The following is a 26,599-nucleotide window of genomic DNA, read 5'->3' on the forward strand; positions in this document are numbered from 1 at the left end:
ACTCAACACCAAAAAAAACAAACATCTCCATTAGAAAATTAACAAAGAACTTGAGTAGACACTTCTCATAGAGGACATACAAACGGCCCATAGACATATGAACAGATGCTCAACATCACTAACCATCAGAGAAATGTAAATTAAAACCACAGTGATGCATGGGCTTGGATTTATGGCAGGCCCGCTTCCCCAGGTCTCTCACAGTGCCCCATGCCAAAGCGCCCTGGCCCGGAACCACGGCCCAGCCTCTGCTCATGGGCTGCAGGCACTGAAGCGGGCTGCACAGTGGAAAAGTAAAGAAAAGTAAAAAAAAAAAAAACAAAAAAACCCCACAGTGAGATATCACCTCACAGCTGTCAGAATGGCTATCATATATAAGTCAATATACAAGTGCTGGCAAGGATGTGGAGAAATTGGAACTCTTGTGCACTGTTGGTGGGAAAGAAGGATGGTGCAGCCACCGTGAAAAGCAGTATGGAGATACCTCAAAAAATTAAAGATGGATCAGCCTTTTGACTCAGTGATCCCACTCCTGGGAATGTATCTGAAGGAACCCAAAACACTAATTGAAAGGACATACCCATAATTTGCTGAATATAATGCACACCCATGTTTTTGGACCAAACTTTCAAGAAAGAAATTTTTTGTTTTAATTTTTTAATTCTGTTTTTTTATAATTTGTATTTAGAAACAAAACTGATTATTGTATCTCAGAGTATTATTTTGCATACAGATATTGTTATTGCTTTCTAGAGCTACATTCTCAATGCATAAGCATAAATAAAAGAATAAAGATTTATACAGATAATTAGTACTGTCTAGTGCACATCCTTATTTTTCCCTCAAAAATTTTGGCAAAAAGGTGTGCATTATACACGGCATAATATGGTCAGCAACCCTATGTTCACTGCAGCATTATTTAAAATCTACAAGACACGGAAGCAGTCTAAGTGTTTCTCAGTAGATGAGTGGATTTACAGCTATGGGACATTTACCCAAAGGGATACTACTCAGCTGTAAAAAAGTAGAAAAGTTTACTTTTTACAACAGTATGGATGGACCCGGAGAACATTATGCTAAGTGAAGTAAGTCATTCAGAGAAAGAGAAATACCATATGATTTCACTCATAGATGGAATCTGATGAAAAACTGAACTGAAAAGCAAAATAGAGATAAGACTCATAGATCGCAGGATGACAGCTAGTGGGTGGTGCAAGTGGAGGGGGTGGAGGGATTGAGCAAAAAGGAAAAAGGACTCATGGACACAGACAACAGCGTGGTGACTACGGGGCGGGTGAGGGGGTATAATGTGACTAGATGGTAAATGGAAAAACCATACAATAAAAAAATTAACTTTGGGGGTAAAAAGAAAAGAAAACATGAAGGTAGAATAAAGGTTTTCTGACAGTCAATATTTCAAATTTCTTGATTTCATTCAGCATTTCTCAGGAAGCTACTGGGCAATGTGTTTCATTCAAATGAGTGAGTAAATAGCAAAAGCCATAGTCTCTGAGAAAGAGAGACTGCAACAGAATTATCAGCAAATAAAAATCCCAAACAACAGCTATGCAATAGGCCTGGAAAGGAATAGTCCTAACTGGAACAAGAGGACAGACGGAGCCAGGAACAGAACAAGATACATGACAGGTTCAATTATGTGGAAAAATCATACTGAGCTGTCGAAGTCTGTGGAAATAAAAATTGACATATGAAAACAGAAAGCAAGTTTCTTTGCTTAAATTAGTTAATTATTAACTCTAGGGTTTAAAAAATCTACAAGTAAGGAATCACACTCTTAATACATTTGCTTAGCTCAGTAATGAACATTTACATAATCAAAATCAATAAATACTAAAATACAAACAAAAGAATGTGACAATTATACTGTAAGGGAATATGTGTGTGAAAGCTAAATACTTATCTCATAAAATGGGAAGTTAGTATATAATGTCAAATTTCAATACATTAAGAAGTAGCAGGATAAGCATATTATTTCAAAAGGTAAATAATGGAAGAAACATCTCAGAGTAGTACAAGCAATTGCCTTTAGTCAGCAAGACTAGGGGAGATAAGCATTGACTGGATTTTTGTTGCTGTGGTTGTTATTAAGCCTTTAATAATCCTTTTAAACTTTATTTACATATAAGTAGGATACAAGTACAGAATCAGGCTGCTTAGATTTAAATATTGGCTCTGACATTTCACTAACCTTATAATAGAGGCAAATTTCTTCCTCATTTTTCCTGTCTCTAAAATAGGGAGAAAAATAATTCATGCCTTCAGGGTTGCTTTGAAGGCTAAATGATTAATTCATGTGAGTTGCTTAAAGCAGGGGTCCCCAACCCCCAGGCTGCAGACTCTTAGGAACAGGCAAAAATTGCCTGAGCCCCACCTTCTGTCTCCCTGACCCCCAACCCACCCACAGTGGCAGAATGGAAGGGCAGATAAAGTGCTTCCCAGATAAGGTCAAGTTCAAGGAGTTCATCATTACCACGCCCTTATTATATGAGGTCATGCCCTTAGTTATATGAAATGACCTCAGCCTTCCTGCCCCGCCCACAGGGGGAAGAGCAAAGCTCACAGAAGCTCCACCTCCTGATCCCCACCTTCCAGGAAACCATCCATGGTGCCAAAAAAAGTGAGGAACACTGTCTTAAAATATACTTGGGAGTTCCAGCCAAGATGGAGGCTAGGTAGAAACCCTTTGCTTCTTCACACAACCAAAAGGAGGATAACAACCAATCTGAAAACAATAAACAACCAGAAGTGCCAGAAAGTCAAACTGCATGGAACTCTGACAATGAAGGAATTAAAAAAACATTCACTGGGACAGGTAGGAGGGATGGAGACTGGCAGCCTGGCAGGCAGAAAGGACCATGGGGCAAGGCAGCGGTCATACCTAGCTGTAAACTACTGCCAGTCTCCATCCCTCCAGCCCAGGTCGCCACAGCAGGAGAAATGCCTGGTCTCTTACAAGAGTTAGTTGGAAAGTGGGGCTAGAGCCCAGCAAGCCAAAGGCATTGTTCCCTCTCTGACCCCTCCCCCACAGAAGGCACCACAATGCAGCAAAGAGGATGGTCCCATTCTGGTGAACACCTAAGGCCCCACCCTCTTATAACATAATAGGTGCACCTAAACAAATAAATATGGCCCAAATGAAAGAACAGAGCAAAATTCCAGAAAAAGAGCTAAGCAATGGGGAGATAGCCAATCTATCTGATGCAAAGTTCAACACACTGGTAATCAGGATACTCACAGAACTTATTGAGCTCAGTGGCAAAATGAAGGAAGAAATGCAGACTACCCAAAGGGAAATAATGCAAAATATACAGGGAACCAACAGTGAAGGGAAGAAAATTGGGACCCAAATCAATGATTTGAAACAAAAGGAATAAATAAATATCCAAGTAGAACAAAATGGAGAAACAAGAATTCAAAAAAAATTAGGAGAGGCTTAGGAAACTCTGGGAAAACTTGAAGTGCTCCAAGATTTGAATCATAGGAGTTCCAGAAGGAGAATAGGAAGAGCAAGAAACTGCCAACTCATTTGAAGAAATAATGCAGGAAAACTTCCCCAATCTGACAAAGGAAATAGACTTCCAGGAAGCCCAGGAAGCCCAGAGAGTCCCAAAGAAATTGGACCCAAAGAGGAACATACCAAGGCACATCATCATTTAGTCACCCACGATTAAAGATAAAGAATCTTAAAAGCATCAAGAAGAAAGGAGACACTTACCTACAAAGGAGTGCCCAGAAGACCATTAAGCTGATTTCTCGAAAGAAACCCTGCAGGCAAGAAGGGGCTGGAAAGAAGTATTCGAAGTCATGAAAGGCAAGGACCTACATACAAGATTACTCTATCCAGCAAAGCTATCATTTAGAATGGAAGGGCAGATAAAGTGCTTCCCAGATAAAATCAAGTTCAAGGAGTTCATCATTATGATGCCCTCATTATATGAAATGTTAAAGGGACTTAACTAAGAAATAGAAGATCAAAAATTATGAACAGTAAATTGACAACAAACACAACTATGAACTGAACTTAAAAAAAAGATGAAAACAAAAACTAAGCAAAATAGAATGGAAACAGAATCAGAGAAATGGACATCACATAGAGGGTTTTCAGTAGAGAGGGGGAGGAGAAGAATGAGGAGGAAGGTACAGGGAATAAGAAGCATAACTGGTAGGCATAAAATAGATGGGGAGAGGTTCAGAACAGTAAAGGAAACAGGGAAGTCAAAGAACTTATATGTACAACCCATGGACATGAACTAAGTGGGGGTGGGAATGCTGGAGGGTTGGGTGTGGTGCAGGGCAGAGGCCCAAAGGGGGGAAAAATTGGGAAAACAGTAACAGCATAATCAATAAAATATACTTAAAAATAGATATACTTGGAATATAAGTACTCAAATGTAAATAAGGACCAACACTCTGATGATAAAAATTAACTACTGTTACTTGATAAAAATAAAGGTATTAGTAACTAAAATCGAATTTTTTAAATATGAATCACATATTAAAGACAGCTTGCTTTGTGAAATCTTAATTTTCTTAAACTTAATACTCCCAAGTACTAAATATGACATTTTTAGGTTACTATCTGCATTCTAACTCAGTGATTTTTCAACCTTTTTTATCTCATGGCACACATAAACTAATTACTAAAATTACTAAATATAATAAAATATATTTTTGCTAATCTAACAAAAAATAGGTATAATTTTGATCCCTTCATACCAGGTGGCTATTGTTGTATTGGTTGCTATCATTTTTTTTTTAATCTAAGGGAAAAGAGGTCAGTGCACATTACTAAATAGTCAGGCATTGCATGTTTTAAAAATTCTTGTAGCACACTGGTTAAAAATTGCTGTTCTGACCCAAAGTTGGAGAGGGGCAATATAGACCAGTGAAAAACCGCAATTACAGTGAGTGCTGAAAGATGAGTTTCAAGGGTACACGAGGAGGTACAAGAGGAGGGATGAGAGTTCAAGGCCGGGGGAATGGAACTTGCAAAGACCTAGAGGCAGGAGGACCATGGCAGTTAAACTTGGCAGAGTTGCAGCAGAGAATAATGATAAGTGTGTGGAGGGCAGGAGCCAGATCCTGGTCAGGCCTTTAGGCAGAGCCAACCCATGCTAAGCAGTTTGCCTCATCCTAAAGCAATGAGGGGCTTGAGGTAGAGCATGACAAGAGCTAAATGTTTCAAAAATGGGTTTTGGGTGGGAACCAACAAAAAAATATCCACAAGGAATTCAGACAGCCCTGTAGGAAGGATATTGCAAACCTCCCAGCAAGAAATCATGGTAGTGATAGGAATGGAGAAAAAGTAGATCTATTTGAGAAATACTTATTTAATAGGTAAAACTGACAGAACTTGGAGAGATGAAAGACTGCTAGGAATCTTTTCCTTTTTAAAAAAAGTAATTACACTATATTCTTTAAGTAAAAGCTGCCTCCCCAACACCATTAGTAACACACTCAATTGTAGAACATTAATAAACAAAAGCTGCCAAGTATTTCAACCACAAAGTTAACTTTCTGTTTCTAAATAGTAAAACCTAGATCTTGAAACAGAACCGAAAGCACAAAAAAGAAAATAACATGAAATTCGAAGGAATGAGATGGAAATAACAGCAATCTAAATTAAATAGGTCAATTAAGTACAGTGGAATAAGTTTCCTGGTCCCCAATTTCTGTGGACAATGTCGCTGAAAAGCAAGTATACTGCTTTCCCAATGCCTCTCTCTTCCTGTGCTACTTTTACACCATCGTTTCACTCTACAATTGGCTTAAAGGAAAGACAAACTTTACATGCTTTGCAAATAATCTAAAAGAAGGGTCTGTGTGGGTGGGTGGGGGGCTGTCCACACAGACAGGAACAAAAGCAGACTATATGATAACACATATGTAGAGCACATTATAGAAGCCACAGGACACATCACCCAGCTCAGGTGTGTGTGGAGGTGGAAGGGGATGCAGTTTCCTAAATAAGGCAAGACCTCAGTTGAACCTTAATAGCCAGTAAATTACAAAGGTGAAGATAACAGGGAAGGTACTCTAGGCAGTGGGGACTAACAAAACAAAACAAAAGCACATAGAAAAAAAGACTGAAATTGGTTGCTGGAATATAAAATTTGGTTTGCAGAATAAACAAGGGTGAGACAGATCCTGGGACCATTTTAAGGGCTGTGAGTTGTACCCTGGAAGCTACAGAAAGTTTTTAGAGGATTTTAGGCAGAGGAGAGAGATGTTTAAGTTTCCATTTTTAAAGACATCCTCACCTTATAGAGGTTCTGTGGAGGATGAATCTGAGTACGACAACATCCTCTGTTGAGTTACCAGGTAGCAGGCGGTCATGGTATCCCAGTCAAGAATTAATGAGACCATGAACCAGGGCAGTAGAAGTGGGAAAGGAATTTGGGGGGCAGGGGAATTAGGTGAAAAATTGTAAGGGGTCTCAGTGATCTGATAGCTGTGGAGGCCAAAGCAAGCAAACAAACAAAAAGAATAAAAAAAAAAAATGACCTCTGGATCTCTGGCATGGCACCTCAAGAGTGGTACAGATCCATAATGAATTCTCCAAAATTCCTGGAGCCAAATATGCTTTAAATTGATAATATTTTGGAAGTCAGAAGGGTGCCATGGTTTGCATACCAATCTAACAGTATACCCCCAGCAGGGCCAGGGACAGTGCCATGTAATCAAACTCTGTGCTATTTCTGCAGCAAGACACATCCCCCTAAGATACCACAGTTTCCTGACAGTTCACCCATTCAGGTTTTGTGGCAAATAAGTTCATGTTCTGCTGACAAATGAGTTACCAAAACAATATTTGATTTTCAGAGACATTTTGGCTTTGGAATTATAAATAAGAAATGAAAAATGTATAATACTAATTCTTATAAATAAAATATATGAAGTGAAATAGGTTATCTTTGTGTGAATTTTAAAATTTGTTTTTGTTTCATTGGATGAAGTTTCTGGTTACACATGTATAATCTCGGGTCATTACGAAACCTTAAAGATGTCCTGCAGACAATGGGATAAATGAGTAAACTAGCTCAACAGTTTGAAACTGAAGCAACTATAGGATAAAATGTGTACTGAGGGACGTACTCTCTACTTAGTGCTAAAAATAGGAGCCCAACTCAGAGAATGACTCAAGGAGATTTCAACTATTGTCAATAGTCATCAATGACCTACAATTCAGAGTCCTACTTGTCTTTGCTTCACCATAGGTTAATGCACTTTGGTCTCTTGCCATGGCTGGCCTTGATTTGAATTCAATGGTGCTACTGGCAGTACATTAACTGTGTTAAAATTATCCAAATTATATAAAACTAATTATTCTGACATGAACTAATGCATACTTAAATAGTTGAAAATATTTCCTTCTCAGTTTATACCTATAAAAGATCTGTCATACCAAAAGCCTATTTACACTTTATGGACCAGAGAACTCAGTATATCTGAAGATGATCTAGGCACTGGTCATTTCCAAACAATTAAATACACTAATAATTTCTCTAGAAGAACTATTCCTTCTACCAGGAGCGTGAAGGCAGGTTAAAATCAAAAGCTTCTATGAAAGGCTTACTCATCCCATCTGAGCTTCCAAGCCTATATCCCCATAGGTCTTTGAGGGATCTAATTTAATCTCTCGCTCTCATTTGTTGTTTGTTTTTCAGGGGTTTTGTTGGGGGAGGGAAGTTTGGGGAGGGGAAAGAATATGATCCCTACAGTTTGTCTCTTATATCTGTTTTATAGTAAAAGAAAAACACATAAAATATTAACAGACTACCAAATAATCAACTGTCCTTTGTTTACTTCAATAATTTTTTCAAACTCCACATAGTGCTGTAACTCAGCCATAACATTTACACTCCAATTGGACACAATTATTTTTTTTCTCCCTCAGATTTTCACTTGATAGTTGAACATCAAAATTCCCTCACAGTAACCCATTTCAAGATACAATAACATACAATGAGGTTTTATGTAGTTCTTAATGTTTGGGAGATTTAGTCTAGCACCAGGTACTCTCAGACCTTCCAATGAATGTTTAATAAGGATTACCATATAATTTCCTATACTTAAAAGTACAGCTTCATTTTGTTTTTTTCTTGCACGTGCATGGTAGAGGAAGAAGGGTAGAGAGGAAAAAGTCAGAGAGACAGTATCGGTAAGCTGGCAGAAAAACCAGCCTTAAAAATGTAAATTCAATAGGATACCATCATTTTCATTATCGATTCCAGCCCATGTGTGGCCATAAAGTCAATCCAGTATGTTGAGACCAATATTTTAAAAATGAAATAAGTGAACATTCATGTTGTAAGGTTAAGTATTATTTTGTGAATCTTGTTTCATTTACATATACACAAACTAGATTGAGGCACAGAATGCATTTCTTACTGAGAATCACAGTTCAAAAAAGTTAAAAAAAAAAAAAAAAAGCCTGGTGTTGAGGAAACAGGCTCGCCAACCAAAAATCTAGCTGTTGCAAATGGATGAAAGACTCTGGGTAGCTGCCTCATAAAATATACTTTAAGCCAATACAATAAAAGATCAGACGACTAAATTGTTGTCCATGTTGACTCAAAAAATTAACTGTGGCTCTGAAATACCAAGAAAGGATTTAAAATCTTACTTCACATGGCATCTTCCATACACATGTGATTCACAGTGAGAGGGAAAGGAATGATGGCCTCAGTCTCCCTGGAGTCAGGTATCACCTGGACAAGCAGAAATTAAGAGTACATCAGAGCTGGACAAAGAACAACGGACTGCACTGTCACTACAAGGGCCGTACAAACTATCTGAGACACAAAAAGATAGACATCTTGTGATAAGTGAGAATGTGGGTGATAAGAAGCGAAAATAACATGAGCCTTGGGTCAAGCCACTGGAATAATAATGCCATGCTTACCACTAACTTGATGAAGGAACTGAAACTAAACCACCTCTCTCCGCTTTGGTGTCTCACAAACTGGACGGGTTGACTCCATCTCCAGGTGACCGGGGATCCTGAGAATGCTAAGTCTAGAGGATATTCCTGATTTGTTTTATCGCTTCATGACCTCAATCTAAAGAAGTGTTATTTTTCCAATTTTACAGACAGCTTCACTGAGGTACACTGTTATTGTAGCTATGCAAACATGTTACATTTCTTCCTGGAGTTAAAAGTAAAGATACTCTACTAACATCTGGCCCAATAATCAATGAGGATTAAATCGATACTCTAAATTCAGGGAGCAACACCTACCTTTAATTTTTAAAAGTACTGAGCATATTTATTTCTCTGTCAGAAGACAAGAGAAAGAAGGTGGTCAAGGCTCTTTTGAGAAAAGTGGAAAGCACTGGTTGAAAATATCCAATTATGTCCTCTCATGCTGTGGGTGACTTTTTAGCTTTTAATTGCACTGTTTTTTTTTCTTTTTAAAGGTATGTGTTACCTAAGGCATTTAATGTTAAGTGTGCATCTTAAAATATACATATTTAATTAGCAAAGATAGAACTAAAACAAATCAAGGTGGTAGAACTGCCATTTATTACTCGAAATGTCTATGTAAAAATGCTGACTAAAGCAATCTAAAAAGAAAGATGCTTGGTACTAAGCTGTACAGAATGTTTAATACATACGTGTGCTATATTCAGATATTAAAAGTTAAATTTAAAGAGATCTAATTGCAGAGTATGACTTAAACCTCATATATTTTAGTCACAAACTCAAAGAAAAACTTATGCCTTAAAAGAAGTAACAGATTTGCCCACAATGAGAAATTCTCAAATTAAAATACAGCAACTTTATGATCTTTTTAAACAATAGAATCTGAGTGTAATGTTTTCATTATGTAGTATAACTTCTATAGCAAGTTATGGTAGCTTAACATTGCCTAGACATCAGAAAAATTGGCAACTCGATGGGGGTTCCAAAAACAGAAATAGCTATTTGATGAGTTCGAAGTGAAGTGCTTTGATGAGTTTGACAGAGAAGGAATTAGAGGTCTAATGTAAGCACCAGTTTCACCCTCAATTCTTAGGCTTCAGAAAAGCCTAATTAAGCAAGGAACGGAATTCGGGCCTGGCACACCCTGGTTCAGACGTGGCAGGATACTGAAACCGTTTTTTTGAACCTTTGAGTCATATGCCACAGGCAAACCATAGCTGAGATATACAGGTCCTTCTGTCAACAGGTCCTTGACCGAGATGGTGTGTGATTGGTGAGCGGCAGTTGGGTTTCCTCCTGCCACGAACAAAATAACTCTCCTTGATCAAACCGGAAAGTGGGCGCAGCTCTGGCTTAGGGAGCGCACCCGGAAAAGTGCAGAGTCGAAACGGAGAGAAGGATGTCCGCGTCCCGACCACAGAGCGCTTTCCAAACCACGCGGAAACCATTTAAATGGCTCGGGCGGCCGCGGTTTCCAGCTCAGGACTGTCTGGGGTCTGGCTGGGAAAGTTGCCTGCAAAGTCACGCCCTTCCGCGCCCCGGGCTTGGCCCCCTCGGGCACAGGGGCGGGAGGAGACTGGCGACCTGTTAGCCCGCGTGGAAACTCTCCCGCCTTGCGCGAGCCCTCGGACTCCCCACACTGCGACTCTCACAGGGACAAGCTCGGGGCCACCAGGACTTGGGCCCGGGTCCGGCTCTTCTGGAGCCTCCAACAGAGACTCACGGGGGGCACCGCGGGTGACAGGGCCGCCCCCGGGGAACTGCCTCCCCGGCCGGCCTCGGGCGCCCCTCCCGGCCGCTCCCGAGAGGGCAACTGAAACGCTGCTCTCGAGACCATCTCCAACCGGCCACCCGGACCGTACCCCTCTCCCTCCCACGTGAACCCCCGCACCCGTCTACCAGCGCCCCACTCCGGCTCTGCCTAGGGATTCCCGACCTCCTGGCCCAAGAGCCCGATCCCCGGCTTACCTGGCGGGTGGGCAGGGCAGGGCGGCGGGAAGCGGTGGCCGGGCGCGCGCTGGACGTGGCGGGGCGCCAGGTGCAGGTGGCGCGGCGGCGGCGGCTCTGGTTGCTGTCGCTACAGTTGCCTCTCAGTCCAGCTCCTCCTCCGCCGCCGCCTCCTGCCTCCCGCTGGGCCCCCGGTGTTGCCAGGAGAGGCCGAACCAAAGCTCCGCTTCCTCTGGAGTCTCCCAGGTGAGCTCCAGTCTGCGACGTCGGCAGGGGCGAGGCCCCCGTCCCGCGCCTGCGCGCAAGCCTCCCGCCCCGCCCCAGCCCTACCTGAGCGCACCAGGTGGGGACCCGGACGGCGCGGGGCGGGGGCGCGGTCCGCGCGGCGCTTTTCCCCTAGGTCCGCGAGGCTGACTCAACACGCGAGGCGTGCCTCAGCCGGTCTACAAGTGAGGATCCCTGCACCGACCTGGTGGCAGTGGTCACCTCGTAACCAGAGCACAGTTTGGGTCCTTGGGAAAGCAGAAGGTCTAGATTTCCCCTCCACAATTCTTTCCTTCCTCTTTGGCTCGCCAAACTGAAAGGGTTCGCTGCCCAGAGGCTGAGGGGCCCAGTGCTTCTGAGGACCACCCCGTGACGGCAGCCACTGTTGGCTGGTTTGGTTTCCTTGAGCAGGGTTTAGCAGCTTCTGCCACCAGTGAGGTTCGTGAGCAGTTGGAGGAGCTTCCTCCCCATATAGTCTTGATTTCATCACTTGACTCACTTCAGCACAGCTGGTGGTTTCCGTTTCTGCAAGCGCGCGCTCTGGAAGGGGCGCCTTGTGTCCAAAGGAGGAGCCTTCCTCCTCTAAAGAAGTACCTCTGGTATTTGGCAGAGCCTCGCTAATTTGGGACGCACCAGCCCTCCCTGGCTGGTATTTGAAAGCCAAACCAATTCCCAGATGAGAGGGAAAGCAGCAACAACAGAGAGAAACCCGCCGTCCTTGTTGAGAAAGACGCCGGTTTCCTGGACAGGGCTTGCATCTACGGGAGAGGGCTGTTCGCTAAAAGGCTCAACATTTACTGGGAAGGTGAGAATGCAGGCTCAGGGAGATGATGGGTTCGGTTCTGCTGTTGATTTTAGGACAAAAGAACTGTAAACAGTATTTTTTTTCCTTTTATGATTATTACAAATTTCTGTCTCAGCCCTCCTTCTGCTGTCAGGACAAACTGATGCATCTGAAACCAGGATTTAAAATGACCTTTGTACCTTCCTATGAATTCATTTATTTGTTTGGCTAATCTTCAATATATGCAGAAATATACAGGTTTGTCCAGAAGGAATCCATCCAGCCATGTAATATCAAAAATAGAGACATTTATTGAAGAAGATACAAAATACAAGAAACATTGTACATAGGACAATGACACTCTGGTCCCCTTTAAAGTAGGCACCTTGGGACCTCATACAGTTCTGCCAGTCGTCATTAGCTGTCCTGTTGTATTTTACTGAACCTTGTTGATGGCCTGAAATCTCTTCCCTTTCAAAGGTGATTTGAGTTTTGGGAAAAGCCAGAAGTCTCAGGGTGCCAAATCTGGGCGGTAGGGGGACTGAGTCACCTGAGTAGTTTGATGTCTCACCAAAAAAACTCTGCACTAGATAATAATGCATGAGCCGGTAGGTTGTGCTGATGAGGCTGCCAATCACCAGTTGTTCATAGCCGTGGCCTCCTGAATCATCTGAATATTTTCCAGGGAGTAATGTTCAAGTTTAATGCAGAATTTGATGCAGATCTGTTGCTGTCCTTGCTCAGTCATTTTGAATGCAACAGCCACACAGAACACATGCTCACTCAACAGCATCTACAGGTTCTACCCACTGACTAGTATATCATTGTTCATGCATATGCATTCTAGTCCACCCTCCTTGGCCGTCAGGTTACATCGAAATTATGCAAACCATTTTTGTTTTATTAACAATGGCTTGACTTCTGACTTTTTCTGGAAAGACCTTATAAAGCAAAAAATAGTTACAAACATTTTAGTGACATGTTTCAATATAAGGTGGCAGGTTTTTCTATAAAGATTAGCTGTGACCTTCCTCCTGCATTTTATCACATACTCTTACAGTTCTCCCTGGTATGTTCCTCTTACACATGACCTAATAAGGTTTTGAAATACTGGTCAGTAGAGTAGCAACAAGTATAGCTTTAGAACTGGCCTGGTCTGACGTTGATTTTAGCATCCACAGTGCTATTTTATATCAGAACTCTGAATTGGATTTGGAACTTTAGCCAGTTGTTTATTTTGTATATTGTGGTTATTTTGTAAGCATCAAGGACACTTTGTGTTAAGACATTTTAATAACCAGTAAACTACAGGCATTTTTTAAGCTCTCCTTCTCTCCCTATAAAAGTTCAGGAACTATCTATGTATATGATCATGCTATCTTGATAATATTTGATAATATTTGTCCTTGGGTCCACAACTGGATACACTACCCAAATCTCCCTACACACACACACTTTTTTTTTCTTTGCTGTTTGCCTCAAAACAGAGTTTACAGTGTTAGTCTTTGGGAAATTTGAGAAAAATTCTAAATGAATGGCCAAAAATTCTGTATCTCTTTTCTTGGACCACCCATCCCTGAATGAGGCAGGAACCAGAGACTCTGATGTCCCACCAAGCAAAGACACCTGTTTCTACAGTCAGAGCAGATGGCTATGGGAGAGCAATCAGGGACGCATGCACAGGAATGCATTGACAGCAATAGTGAAGTCAAATAGCAATGGAAAAAAGAAGCTAGGGCAGAGCTACAAAAAGAAGAGCAAGCAAAAACACCAAAATGCTGTATAGAATGAAAAAGAACAGAAATAATATGTAAAAATCAGGAGTTACTAAAAATTGGCTGTCAGTTTTACAATGGAGACAGATCATTTAAATAAGAAAAGCAGTATTTCTGAGTCTGGCGTATCTACCAGCATTGCATATATTACTTTATTTCAGTCTAAAAGCAGTCTTAAAATTAACTGAAAGTTTTTTACTTAACGATAAAATGAAAATGCTGCAGGCCCAGGAAAAAAATATTATTGTACTGAAATGTTTAATGCCCTAAATCTAATCAGAGGAAGAGCTTTTGAAAGTATCATCCCATTAGAAATTATGAAATAAAGAATTTGTTTTGTAAAGGGGGAATTAGCATTTCATCATAAAATAAAGCCCAGGAGCCTTAGTACAGACATAATTCTCAGAAGCAAGCTTATTTTAATAGTACATGTTTGGCATTATAACAACAGTTAAAATAGAAAATTGAGCAGATTTTACACAGGCAAGAAAAGAGACAAACATCTCTCCCCCTTTCTCCCCTCTCCCCAACACACATGCACACTGCCCCCCAAGACTAGCTACAATATGCTCATTTGTATATATTTGAAATGATACTTACTGTTTAATAATTTCTGTTGACATTTAAATCAATGCCAAGACCAGTATCTGGCACTTAGTAGGTGCTCAATAATATTTAACTGAATAAATCGGTCCATTAAATTCTCTAAAAAAGCCAACATGCATAATATGTTGAGCAGAGTACAAGTCCAAAGAATGGAAAAAATAATCTGGGGGCAAGTAAGGATAATAGACTAGGCATCTGAGGGACAAGCTTCTCATACCAAAGTTACCATTTATGCATTTCATAGGGCTCTGTGCAAAGCAACTTACAATTCTACAACTCGCTTTACCTCTGGGCTTACATTTTCTCTTCCACAAAACAAAATAGTGGTACAGGGTGATCTGTCTTCCTGTTCCTTTACCCTCTGATTCATGTATACTCCATGATAAGAGAATGTTCATGCAAAACCAAACCAAACCAAAAACCTCTTCTGGATATAGGAATAGTATTTAATAGAAAGCAAAGATGAAGACATGTATATATATTACCTAATTGAAATATAAATTTAATTCATAAAAATATCTTAATATACATGTAACAAGTAAAATTGTTTAGATTCACTTTAAACACTTAGTCCAACTTTAAATGTTTTTTAGCTTAATTGCTTAATTGTTGGTTACTCAGGGCTTAGCAACTTTAGTTTGAAACATATTGCCTTATTTAGCCTTTAAAAACAATTTTACTTCGTGTGGGAACTGGAGTCTCCAGTCAGGATCTCAAAGTCAAATTGAGAGATTTGGCTTAAAGAATAAACAGATTGAAATAATTTCTACTAAAAGAGTTGGAAGACCATTGATTCAGAAGGAAAATAGTGTTGGTATCATAGTGAAGAGCCACAAATATGTGGGTATTTTTTTTATTATGATTCAGCATAATTGTACATTTAGTTTAAAATACTGCAAAAGTCAAAACATGAATAGATTATTTTTAGTATGAATTGTCTTGGCCACTGTTTTGTATGAGGACTGCTTAGGTCTCTGTTGTTGTTTTTCTCTAAAACATATCAGAACAGCCATCCGGAACTTTCAAAGAAGTACAAACTTCTGTGAGTGCACTTAGTGACCTAAATCACAACAGAACCATGTCTTGTTAATCTTGCATCCTACATGCTTGGCATGTAGTAGGTGCTTAATAAATATTTGATGAAATGGATTGAATAGAGTGCAGAGTTTCAAGCTTTTAAGCATTAGTATGGGAGCACAAATAAATGCCATGCTGAGTCAGGCTAATATGCAGTCTAGCTAGTTCTAAATTCTGACAGTGGCACCAAAGGGTATTTTGCGGGAAAATGGTGACAGTCCTGCGTGATGTTGACCTCAGAGATGGACTCCAGGTCTCCTTGACTCACTCCTTTTTAAATTGATCTCTAGTTTTCTGTAAAGTGATGTTTTAAATTATAAAGCAATTCATGTTCATTATAAGAAAATCAGGGAATACATATAGGCTAGGGGAATCATTTCTGAAATATTCAAAATTCCTTATATGAAGATGAATCAGTGCTAACTACCATACCCTTTCTTATTGTGTATCTCTTCAGATACATTTACACTGAAGAAGTTGGGGGGTAGAATGGTCAGTTATGGGGGAGACAGACATGTTTTAAAATTTAAAACAGATCATACTTAGGTCTTGTCTTTTTAAGTATATTTTATTGATTATGTTATTATGGTCGTCCCAATTTTTCCCCCTTTCCCCCTCTACCTGGTAACCCCTCCCTCAACCCCCCTTAGTCCATGGGTCATGCATATAAGTTCTTTAGCTTCCTTATTTCCTATACTATTCTTAACCTCCCAGTCTATTTTGTACCTACCAATTATTTTTCTTAATCCCTGAACCTTTTCCCCATTCTTCACCTTCCCCTTTCCAAATGATAAGTCTCCAAATGATCTCCATATCTATGATTCTGTTCCTGTTCCATTTGTTTGCTTAGTTTTTGGGGGGGTGGTTAGATTGTTGATAGCTGTGAGTTTGCCACCTTTAAAAAAGTTTTTACTTATTTATCTTTAAAGGGGAAGGGAATGAGAAAGGGGGAGAAATATCAATGTATGGTTGCCTCTCCTGCATCCCCTGCTGGGAACTGGCCTGCAACCCAGGCATGTGCCCTAACTGGAAATTGAACCATGATCCTTTAGTTCACAGACTCACACTCAATCCACTGAGCTATACCAGCCAGGGCTGTTGCCATTTTAATATTCATAGCTTTCATCTTTTTTTCTTAAATAAGTCCCTTTAACATTTCCTATAATAAGGGATTGGTGATGATGAACTCCTTTGACTTTACCTTGTTTGGGAAGCACTTTATCTGCCCTTTATTCTAAATGACAGCTTTGCTGGATAGAGTAATCTAGATCCTTGCTTTTATCACTTTGAATACTTCTTACCAGTCCCTTCTTGCCTGCAGAGTTTCTTCTGTGAAATGAGCTGACAGTCTTTGGGGAACTCCTTTGTAGGTAACTCCCTGCTTTTCTCTTGCCGCTTTTAAGATTCTCACTTTATCTTTATCCATTAGCACTTTAATTACAATGTGTATTGGTGTGGTCCTCTTTGGGTCCAAGACTGTCTGTGCTTCTTGGTTTTGTATGTCTATTTCCTACACCAAATTAGGAACATTTTCTTTCATTATTTTTTCAAATAAGTTTTCGATTTCTTGCTCTTTCTCTTCTCTTCTGGCATCCCTATGATTTGGATGTTGGTACATTTGGAGATGTCTCAGAGGCTCCTTAGACTATCCTCATTTTTTTTTAATTCTTTTTCCTTCTTGCTGTTTTGATGAAATGCTTTTTTCTTCCTTATGTTCCAAATCATTGATTTGAACCTTGGCTTCATCCTGTCCACTGTTGGTTTCCTGTAGATTTTTAAAATTTACTTAGTGTAACCTTCATTTCTGCCTGGGTCTTTTTTATGCTGTGGCCATCCTCAGTGAGTTCTTTGAGCATCTTAATCATCAGGGTTTTGTACTCTGCATCTGATTGGTTGGTTATCTCCATTTCATTTAGTTTTTTTCCTGGGGTTTTGTTTGATTCTTTCATTTGGGTCATATTTCTTTATCTCCTCAATCTGGCAGCCTCCCTGTGTTTGTTTCTGTGTATTAGGCAGAGCTGCTTTGACTCCCTTTAAAAGTCATCTGTAAATTGTGTGGGGCAGAGCCTTAGGTAATCACCAGGTTGGGGCAATTGCTTCATCCCTTTGTGGCTTTATGTATGTATTGGGTGGCTAGGAGAGGGTTCTATGCCACTGCCTAGCTTCTGGGGTTGTTCTGGCACTTGCCCCTTCTCCAGTCACTTCATCCACTCCCTGTATGCAACTGGTGCCCCTCCAGGTGTTGATCTGGTGTTGAATCCGAGAGTGGATGGGTTTGCACATGTTTTAAGAATGTGTGGGTTCGTTAAGCAGAGTTTCCTTAAAGTCCAGCAGTTTCTTCTGCCTCCCCCTACCCCCACTGGTTTTTACAGCTAAAAGTTATGGGGATTCATCAACCTGGTGCTGGAACCTTGGACTGTGCAATCTGTCCTGGGGCTAGGACCCCTCATTCCCAAGGTATCCCTCCTCATTTTTATCCTCCTCATGTGAATGTGGGGCTGCTTATGCCCTTCCCACCACCACATCTCCTCACCTCGCTGCCCAGTTTCGGCATCTTTGTCCCTCCTACCCATCTGGATGAATGTGGCTTCTTTAAATTCTTGGTTGTCATACTTCCATACAGTTTGATTTTCTGATAGTTCTGGGTGTTACTTATTTTGAGATTTAGTTGTAATTCTTCTTGTGGTTGTGCAACAAGGTGAAGCATCTCTACCCATGCGCCCATCTTGGCCAGAGGTCCCTGTGTCTTCTTTTATAACCAGAGTTTTCTACTTAACATAGCTTTCCATGACAATAAATTCATTTTAACAGCATTATTTTTAAATCTTTTATTTATTTACTTTTAGAGAGTGGGGAAAGGGGAGAAAGATATGGAGAGAAACATCAATGTTTGGTTGTCTCTTGCATACCCCACACTGGGGTCCTGGCCCACAACCCCGGCATGTGCCCTGACTGGGAATCGAACTGGCAACCCTTTGGTTCGCAGCCCGTGCTCAATCCACTGAGCTACACCAGCCAGGGCAACAGCATTATTTTTAATTATGCATGGTTTCTTTTTGTATGAAAATTCAGAATGAAAAAATCACTTATTATTGAACAAGAAGGTTGTTGCCAAGTTGAATGATCAAAAACAGTGCTATAATGATCACATTCTTTATGATGATCAGCATCTACTGATCACTGTTTCATCTGTTGAAACATTTATAATGATTTTATTCATATTTTTATAAACTAATTCGTATTAGTCACCCAAGATCCTGAACAATGGTGATATCATTAGAGGCATCGTATCATCAAGACGAATCACCTTGATGTTTCTTCATTTCCATTCAGTGGCAGAAACTTCCCCTCCTCCTTCTCCTCAATTCCAACTCTCCACACCCTTATTCCAATACCATAAAGAGAGAATCATGATGAAGCTCTACCTGAATGCAGTTATTATTTATTGCCAGATAAGATACAATGATTTTTAAAATAAAGTCATAGAAGATAGGGATGCTCTTCCACCAAAATAGGTCTAAGGTATTGGACTAAAAAAAATAGCATCATTGTAGTTAAGCTAAAGAGAGAAATATTGATTCTACTTTATGCATACTAGAAGGGGGATTTGAAGAAAATTACCCTTGTCTGGTGTCTTTGATTTTTATTTTGTTAACAGAATAATCATTTGTTGCCCAGAATAGAATCTCAGCACATACCTCCTCCCTGACATCTAATCACAGAATCGAAATGCACTTGTTTTCTCCTCCCGAGGGAGTTTGCCGCCTCTAAGACCACAGCCCACTCTCCTGTTCTGCCAAGCTTCGGGGACAGGACATGCGGCTGGTGTTTGGGGCTACACAGGAATCACTGCTGGGAAAGGAAATTTGTTTATTTCTATTGAAATGGTTGGTGAATAACAGAGAAAAGAAGGAGTGAGAATGAAGCTATTGTAGAAAGGTGTTTAAAGGGCTTAGGAAAAGATAAATGAGAAGAATAAAGGATGAAAGAATCATTCATGTGGAACATCCTCTGAAGGCTTCAGAAGAATCTTTGGAGACAGACGCCCTCACCCCAACTCCTGGTAATGCAGCTTCACTCCTGGGAGTGAATACAAAGAAGTTTAGGTAAACCAAGAACAAGATCCAATTTCTTTCTCTCTCTTCTTTTCCCCACGGCAAACCCTGTGCAACTTGGGAATAACTATCTATATTCTGTGGTAAAGATCTTAGCCTACATCAAGATCCAGTGTGTACTGGATTCACAGTAAGATGGCATCCAGCAGGGCCTTGAACAGCCCTAAATAGTGCTTTGTGTGAATTAGAAAATTTCACCACTGGACAGAGCAAGTCTATAGCACATGACTTAGCAAGTGTGTGACCCCTTCCTCATACTAGATGTAAATCTACTCTAGGGCATCCAGCTGGCTGAATGCAACCAGGATGCACTTCAGCCTTGCTCACCCTCTGACAGGATAAATGTAGGCAGGGAACAACATAACGCAGCCTGGTGTCACAGCAGGTGAAATCTGACTCCTCACCCTTTGAATTGAAAGTGTCTGTGCAACCAGTATAATATGGTGGCAGTGATAGTATGAGATTTCCAAGGCTGGGCCTTAAGGGATTTTCCACCTTCTGCTTTTACTCTCTTGGAATGTTACCATGCCATGAAGGAGACTGGAATGAAGGACCACGGAGAGTGGGGGGCCCAGCTGTCCCAGATGTTCCAGCTGAGCTCAGACTGTAGCCAACCCACTAGCTAAATGCAAAGTTGTGTTGGAGCCTAGGCAGACACCAGCCGAAGAACCAACTGGTGAACCCACAAAATTTTAATAAATGATTGATTTGTTGTTTTAAGCTACTAAGTTTAGGTGGAGGTATTTATTTATTTATTTATTTATTTATTTATTTATTTATTTATTATCTTAGCTATCATTTTCACTTTATAAATGAGAAGTTCGAGTCCGGTAACAGACCAAGGCCTCTAAGTGTTAGTGCTAACTCTTGCACACTTTCTCAGGGGAGTTGGCAGAAGATCCCAGGTCCTCACACCCTGAACTCCTAGAACCTGCAGCTTTCTGACACACAGGTAGAGGTGCCAAAGGACCTGCACTCAGACCAGAACACAAAAGCACTTGTGAGCATTTGATGAATTTCCCTCCAGGTGGCTTCAAGCTGCCAGCACACAAGTCTCGACAACACTCTTAATCTCCTCAGTTCTCCTGCTGAAGAATTTGGACTTCACAGTGACAGGCTGCTTTGGGAACTTCCCCTTCCCAAGAACTTGGCAGTAGCTGGATTGCACCACATCAAGAAGGGAGCGGCTCCAGTCTTGTTTTTGGCAGCATTTACCTGTGTCTGCTCACTGTCCTAGTTTATCAAGGTTGACAGTGGGGCAGAAGATCTGGTTCCTCTTTAAGTGGTCATGCCTTATACCAGCTTTCCCAAAGTAACCTGGGTGTTATTAGTCAAAGTTGATCCTGTGATGATGCAAGCCACCAGCATTACCTCAGCCTCCCAGGTGCTTCCTGTGTGTGCCGATATGGCCATGGCTGTGGCTCACCTGACCCTGAAATTTCTGAGTCTTCCTCAGTCTGGATGGCATCTTGGTGGCCTACACAAGAGAGAAAACTATGTGAAGTCTTGCGAGGTATCGAGGGTTTTCTTTTTAACTATTTTATCCAAATGTTGTCTCTCAATAAGAACATATGCATCTTTTACATTTGGGTACCCTTTGTACTCTCCCTATTAATGCAGAGAAAGCTTTTGGAGTTTTTAAATTCTAAGCTTTGAATGGCTCTAAACAAAACGTATGACATAAACTATATATGTTAAAGAATATGTGCTCAGTCTGAGTTGGTTTTCTGTTCCCACCCAAAATCTTGATAAGATTTATGCAGAATGGGGAGAGAGAGAGAAGAGAGTCAGAGTGGAGGCAGAGTGTGAGTATGAGCCCTGGCAGCAGCTGAGCAGAGGCCTAATGGCCTCACCATGCGGGAGTGCCGTGCTGCACAACTACAGAGGACACCCCACACACCAAATTAGATGTGCAGTCATGCAACAGGGACCCAGAAAACAGACTGGTGAGGGAACTCTGAATGCAAAGGAGGAGCTGGGCCCATAGGCCCCACCCTGGGTAGGAGTGAGACCCCATGGTTATTCTTCGCCCAATGTTGGGTGACAACAGGAAACATTTCCAAATGGGGTCTCAAGTCAGTCAGGACTTGGATAGCCCCACAGCCCTCTTGTGCCCCAGGAAGATTCAGAGAACCCCCAAAATTTTGTCCAGTGATATAGGTGACAATGATGAACATCTGCATGTTTTTGTGAATTAAATTTTATCAAAAGATAGACATTCCTTTATTTACACTACCAAAGGCAGAGTTGAGTAGTGACAGAAACTGCATGGTCTGTAAAGCCTAAGATACTTACTTTCTAGCCCTTTATAGAAAAAAAAAAAGTGCTAATCCTTGGATGAAGCACAGAGAATTGCAAAAAATCTAAACCTTGTATAACATAACACAAGAATAAACTGTGTAGACCATGACCAAAAGACACACCGGGGCCAGGATATAGTATCAGAACGTGACAGCCTGATAGCTGTGATGACCTAACACTGGTTGGTCCCCACTCCGACCCCACGCCTTGCACTGGGGAACACCAAGGGCACAAGGCTGAGTCCCTCCTAAAACAGGGCATGTCCCTCACGTTACTGAGACTTAGTTACTACCACCTGGTGTAAAAGAATTTAACAGAGAATTAAACCTTATGGACATAGAAAAATAATTTCACTTTAAGTTTCTTATATATCTGATTCGTCTTCAGAAACTACCATTCTATACGGCCTTCCACAGTGATAAGCACAAAATTGATGCAAACAAAATCTACATCGGGTGTTCAGCCTCAGTGGGTTTTCCTTTGGTCTCTCATCTGACATAAGCATTGTCATTCCATATAGAAAGTTATGTTATTCACAACTTGGTCTTTATAATTTTTCTCTGATGATGATGATGACCATGATGATGCACATTCCTTATGTCCATCCCCTCCCTCCATTGTAAGCTTTTGCATTCCTTGAGTAAACCGTTTCTCTCTCTTGAGCCAAACACCCCAAATAAAAGAGAATGATGGATCAGAAAACATCTACGAAGTGAGTGAGAGGAGACAGCAGGACACAGGTCTCGAGGTCTGTGGATTATGTCACAAAACCATTGGTAAATGCTTTGGATGATAAGGTGTTTGCTTATAATCAATGGCAATGACTGATGTTCTTGTACTGATAAATCTGTACTTTCTACTTTGAGTTGAAATGCAAGGCAGAGAGAACATTTACTAAGCACTAACTTGGTACCAGAAGTTATTCCTACATATCTCATTCAGTCTTCATAAGACCCCTGTGTAGTCTTCAGGTGAGGACCTCAGAGAAAAGCTCAGAGATTCACAGCTAATAGAGCTGGAATGTGAAAGCAGGTCTGTCTAACCCAAATACCCGTGCTCTGCTAACTACAGTGTATCATAGAAATTATAAAATCATTTGCCTTGAATCCAAAAGTAAGTTATTTGGCATGTTTCACTTGTCTTTAGGCATTCATTGACAATTTTTCTTTTCACAGTCTCAATCCATTCATATAATGATAACACATGAAAAAGTTAAGCAACATAAGGTTTTATTCACATATACATTTTACAATACCTTCAAATATGTTAAAACCAAAATTGTTAACTTGTTTTATATAAAGATTTTTTTAAATAGAAGATGCTATGAAATGATGTCATAGCAAAAAAGTAAACACACTGACTTATACAATCAAAACATTTGAGGATCATAGGAATTACTAGATAATCCAAGAGGATAAAATGGGGCGCAAAACCATTTCAACACAAGGACTCCATTTCACACCGAGGACTATAAGCTGTTCACTTGGGGATTTTAAATATAACTTAAAGTATAACGAGATAAAAAATGGCTTGTTAAAACGTTGGTATAGTTAAATAGTAACTGGGTTTGTGATATTTAAAAACAAAACAAAATTTTCCAAAGTAATGCTTTGTAATATTTAATAGCATAATTTTGTCTATTTAGTTATAACTAAAAAGCTATAAATAAAATACCTCCAAATGGATATTTTCACATAAAAATAAAAGTCTCTTATTTTCAAGTAATACATAACTTTAGTTGAAAATGAAATGCTTATAAAGTCTTTTGGACCAATAATTTGTAAAATTAATCTCCTGACAGATAAGAATGCAAATTGAGAAGATACAATTTCATTAACATCAAAAATGGAATTGTGAGGTTTGTAATTTAATTGTACTGGAGCACATATACATGTAGTAGGTATATGGAATTCCAGTGTTTGGGTTGTATTTAAGAATTCATTCTAGAAGTGTACCATATAAAACTATTCATTGAAAAGTAGATCAAAATAAGAATACTCGTACCTGAATATATTTTACAATATCTTAGTGAGAGAGTTTTCAATAACTTTTCATTTCTAAAGACTGTCAAACATAAAAGACCTGGGGCAGTGCTGTCAGTTTGCTTTATGAAATTTGTAGCATCACAGACAATAATGAACTGGACCTCAGTAGATGAGTTGTAAAGGACAAAACGATTGTATTACTTTTAAATATGCTGCTTAGATACAGTAATGGCAATGAATGTGTAGCAGTGTTTTATTTTTATTGTTTCTACAAATAGCAGTTTCAAAGGATATTTAATAAATGCATGCAGTATATAAGTAATCATAACAACTGCGTACCCTCCATTTACTTAAAGAGTTAAATATGTTACTCTGATATCCACTGTGACACTGTCTCAAATCCTACCACTTCCCAAGTTTGAATTTTGTATTTGAATTTGCCTTGCTTTTCTTTAGAGTTTTGCCACATACATTTGCATGCCTAAACAAAATACTGGTTAATTCTGTACTTTTTTGAACATCGTATATTATGGAAATGTATGTGAGATAGTCTGCTACTTGAGTTTTTTACTCTCTATGTACACAGATTTATACAAGTTTTTGCATGAAGCTATAATTAATTCTCACGCTGTATTGGATTCATCCATTCTGCACTTGGTGAATATTTGAAAATCCTCCAGGTGCATGTATGAGAGAAAGAGATTACAAACAGTGCTGCTAAGAACATTCTTACACTTGCCTTCTGGTACATGTGAAAGACCTTCTCGGGATATCTAGAGTGAAATTGCTGGGTTATGACAAATTTACCAGATAATGACCAATTATTTTCCAAACAGCCTGTGGTTTGATGACATTATAATATAATATCATCATTTTACTGAATTATAATATATACATTGTATCTATCTGTCTGCCTATAATTGTATACTATTCTTTTAACATATATTGCTTTTCTGAAAACATTTTTATGTTAGAAATTTAAATAACAGTATTAGTACTGCTTTTTCAAAGACCCAAGAATTATGAAAGATGTGGTTGATTGAGAATTTTTGTTATTTGTTGCCAGGAAGCAAAATATTAAGGAAAAAATGAGAAGAATGTTTTAGTTATGTCTTAACAGATGAAAAAACAAATGTATTTATTTTTCACTTGCCTTCTACTACACCACGGATGCCTTCATTTCTAGGACTAAAATAGCCATTGACTGCATTCTCAATCTTGGTTTCTGGTCTTCTAAAGAAGTCCAAGGGTTGATTGCTGACATTCAAAATAATGTATTATGCAAGGAATCAATTTCAGGGATGGAGGGAAAGTGGCACTTCTCTAGCTATAACTCCTAAATATCAACACAATGGGAATACTGAAAAAGATTTCAATGTCTTTTGTCTCCATGGCTATTTTAGACATTATTTTTTTCTCCTGCAACAATTATCCACTTTAAGTTGAAGAGGGTTCATTAACTGCCCAACTGGGTATATTTCAAATAGGCTTTACTTAACTCAAGTCCTCTGGGTACAATACCACCAGAAGCACATGCTTCTCATTTATATCTAATAAGGTTTCTCTAATCAGTGCAAACCTATAAAAACATGTTGTTCTTTAGAAGGAACATTTTGTAAAATGCCAAAATAAAGATTTCTCTTTTATTCCCTTTTTATAAACACCCTACTTTTTAAAGCTTCCTGATGTTATGGGAACTGCCAATTATTTAAATTAGGATAAAGCAAATGATATCTTGAAAATTCCTTGGGTGCTACCCTCTCAGCTCTTGTGTCCATTGATTATTAGTGCGTGTGCCCCTAGGATCAGTAGGACCATAAAGCTACAAAACCCTATCTTGTATTTAAGGTACTGTGACTTAGATATTTCAGTGTTCATTTCAGAGGGGTGATGTATTCACTGATGTGCTTTATAAATACTAAATGAGTAACCAGTTATTTGTAAGAAATCTTTACCATTAACCTAGTAGGAATTATTGAACACTAAATACTATGATAAGAAACATATCATAGACCTCCATTAAAAATTAAATAGAGAATTTTAAAAATTTTCTGAGATTTCTGTACAGAATTATATGAACCCTAAGTTACTTGGTCATTGTCACTGCTTTGTTGATGGAGGGCTAGTCAATACATAGAGCCTTTCAAACCTACAATCCAATATTGCAAAGCAAGCATATTAGCCATTAAAAAATCATGCATATTAAGGTGAAATAATAATGATACTGAGTGAATATTAATAAACACTTATTATGTATGTATACTAAGTATTTTACATACCTTATTTCCTTTACTTTGCACAAAGACCTATGAGGTAGATAATAGGATTACCATGTTACAGAGGAGGAAACTGAGGCTTAGAAGATGATGTAAATTACCCAAGATTACAAAGCTATTGAGCATCAAAGTCAGGACTCAGTCAGTATGGGCCAATGCAGAGGCTGTGTTCTTAATCATACTGTGCAATGCTAAATACCATAATGATATGTATTTTCCATGAGTACTTCCCATCTCACATCTAAGAACACTGATGGTCCAAACACTAGGTATGTACATGCTTATGTCTCAATGAAATGCCTACTGTGTACACTATGCTGTGGAGAGTAATACAAAAGCTCATTCACTATCTCCTATCCCTCTTCTCCCATGGAGCTTACAGTGTATATGGGGAAGGAAGCTTAAATATAAACACAAATTTGTATAATCAAAAGCAAAGTATGGTAAGTGCCACATGTGAAATACATTATGGCAATGCACAAAGGGAAGCAATCCTGTTGGCTAGGGGACAAGAAGAGTCTT

General features: G+C 39.6%; 1 protein-coding gene, 1 non-coding gene and 1 pseudogene across 3 annotated transcripts in view; 1 reads left to right on the forward strand and 2 right to left on the reverse strand.

Moving 5' to 3' along the window:
• GALNT3 (polypeptide N-acetylgalactosaminyltransferase 3) overlaps nt 1-11,580 on the reverse strand; it is a 65,282-nt gene extending 53,702 nt beyond the window's left edge. The window contains exons 1-2 of one of the 2 annotated variants that reach the window (XM_053665228.1): nt 10,916-11,580; nt 8,648-8,732 (exon numbers count right to left, since the gene is read on the reverse strand). The gene's annotated coding sequence lies outside the window, so the exon portion shown is untranslated. The remainder of the gene's footprint in view (nt 1-8,647; nt 8,733-10,915) is intronic. The other variant, XM_053665229.1, reaches the window with a different exon arrangement.
• LOC119047649 (small nucleolar RNA SNORA42/SNORA80 family) lies at nt 157-288 on the forward strand. The gene has a single exon (XR_005082184.2). It is a non-coding gene; the product is annotated as a small nucleolar RNA SNORA42/SNORA80 family (small nucleolar RNA).
• Nucleotides 11,581-20,548: 8,968 nt separating the features above from the next.
• LOC119047644 (60S ribosomal protein L27a-like) lies at nt 20,549-20,983 on the reverse strand (annotated as a pseudogene).
• Between the last annotated feature and the right edge of the window lie 5,616 nt (nt 20,984-26,599).

Source organism: Artibeus jamaicensis, unplaced genomic scaffold (assembly GCF_021234435.1).
Source record: "Artibeus jamaicensis isolate MK-2021 breed Jamaican fruit bat unplaced genomic scaffold, CSHL_Jam_final contig_391, whole genome shotgun sequence".
Lineage (NCBI taxonomy): Eukaryota > Metazoa > Chordata > Mammalia > Chiroptera > Phyllostomidae > Artibeus > Artibeus jamaicensis.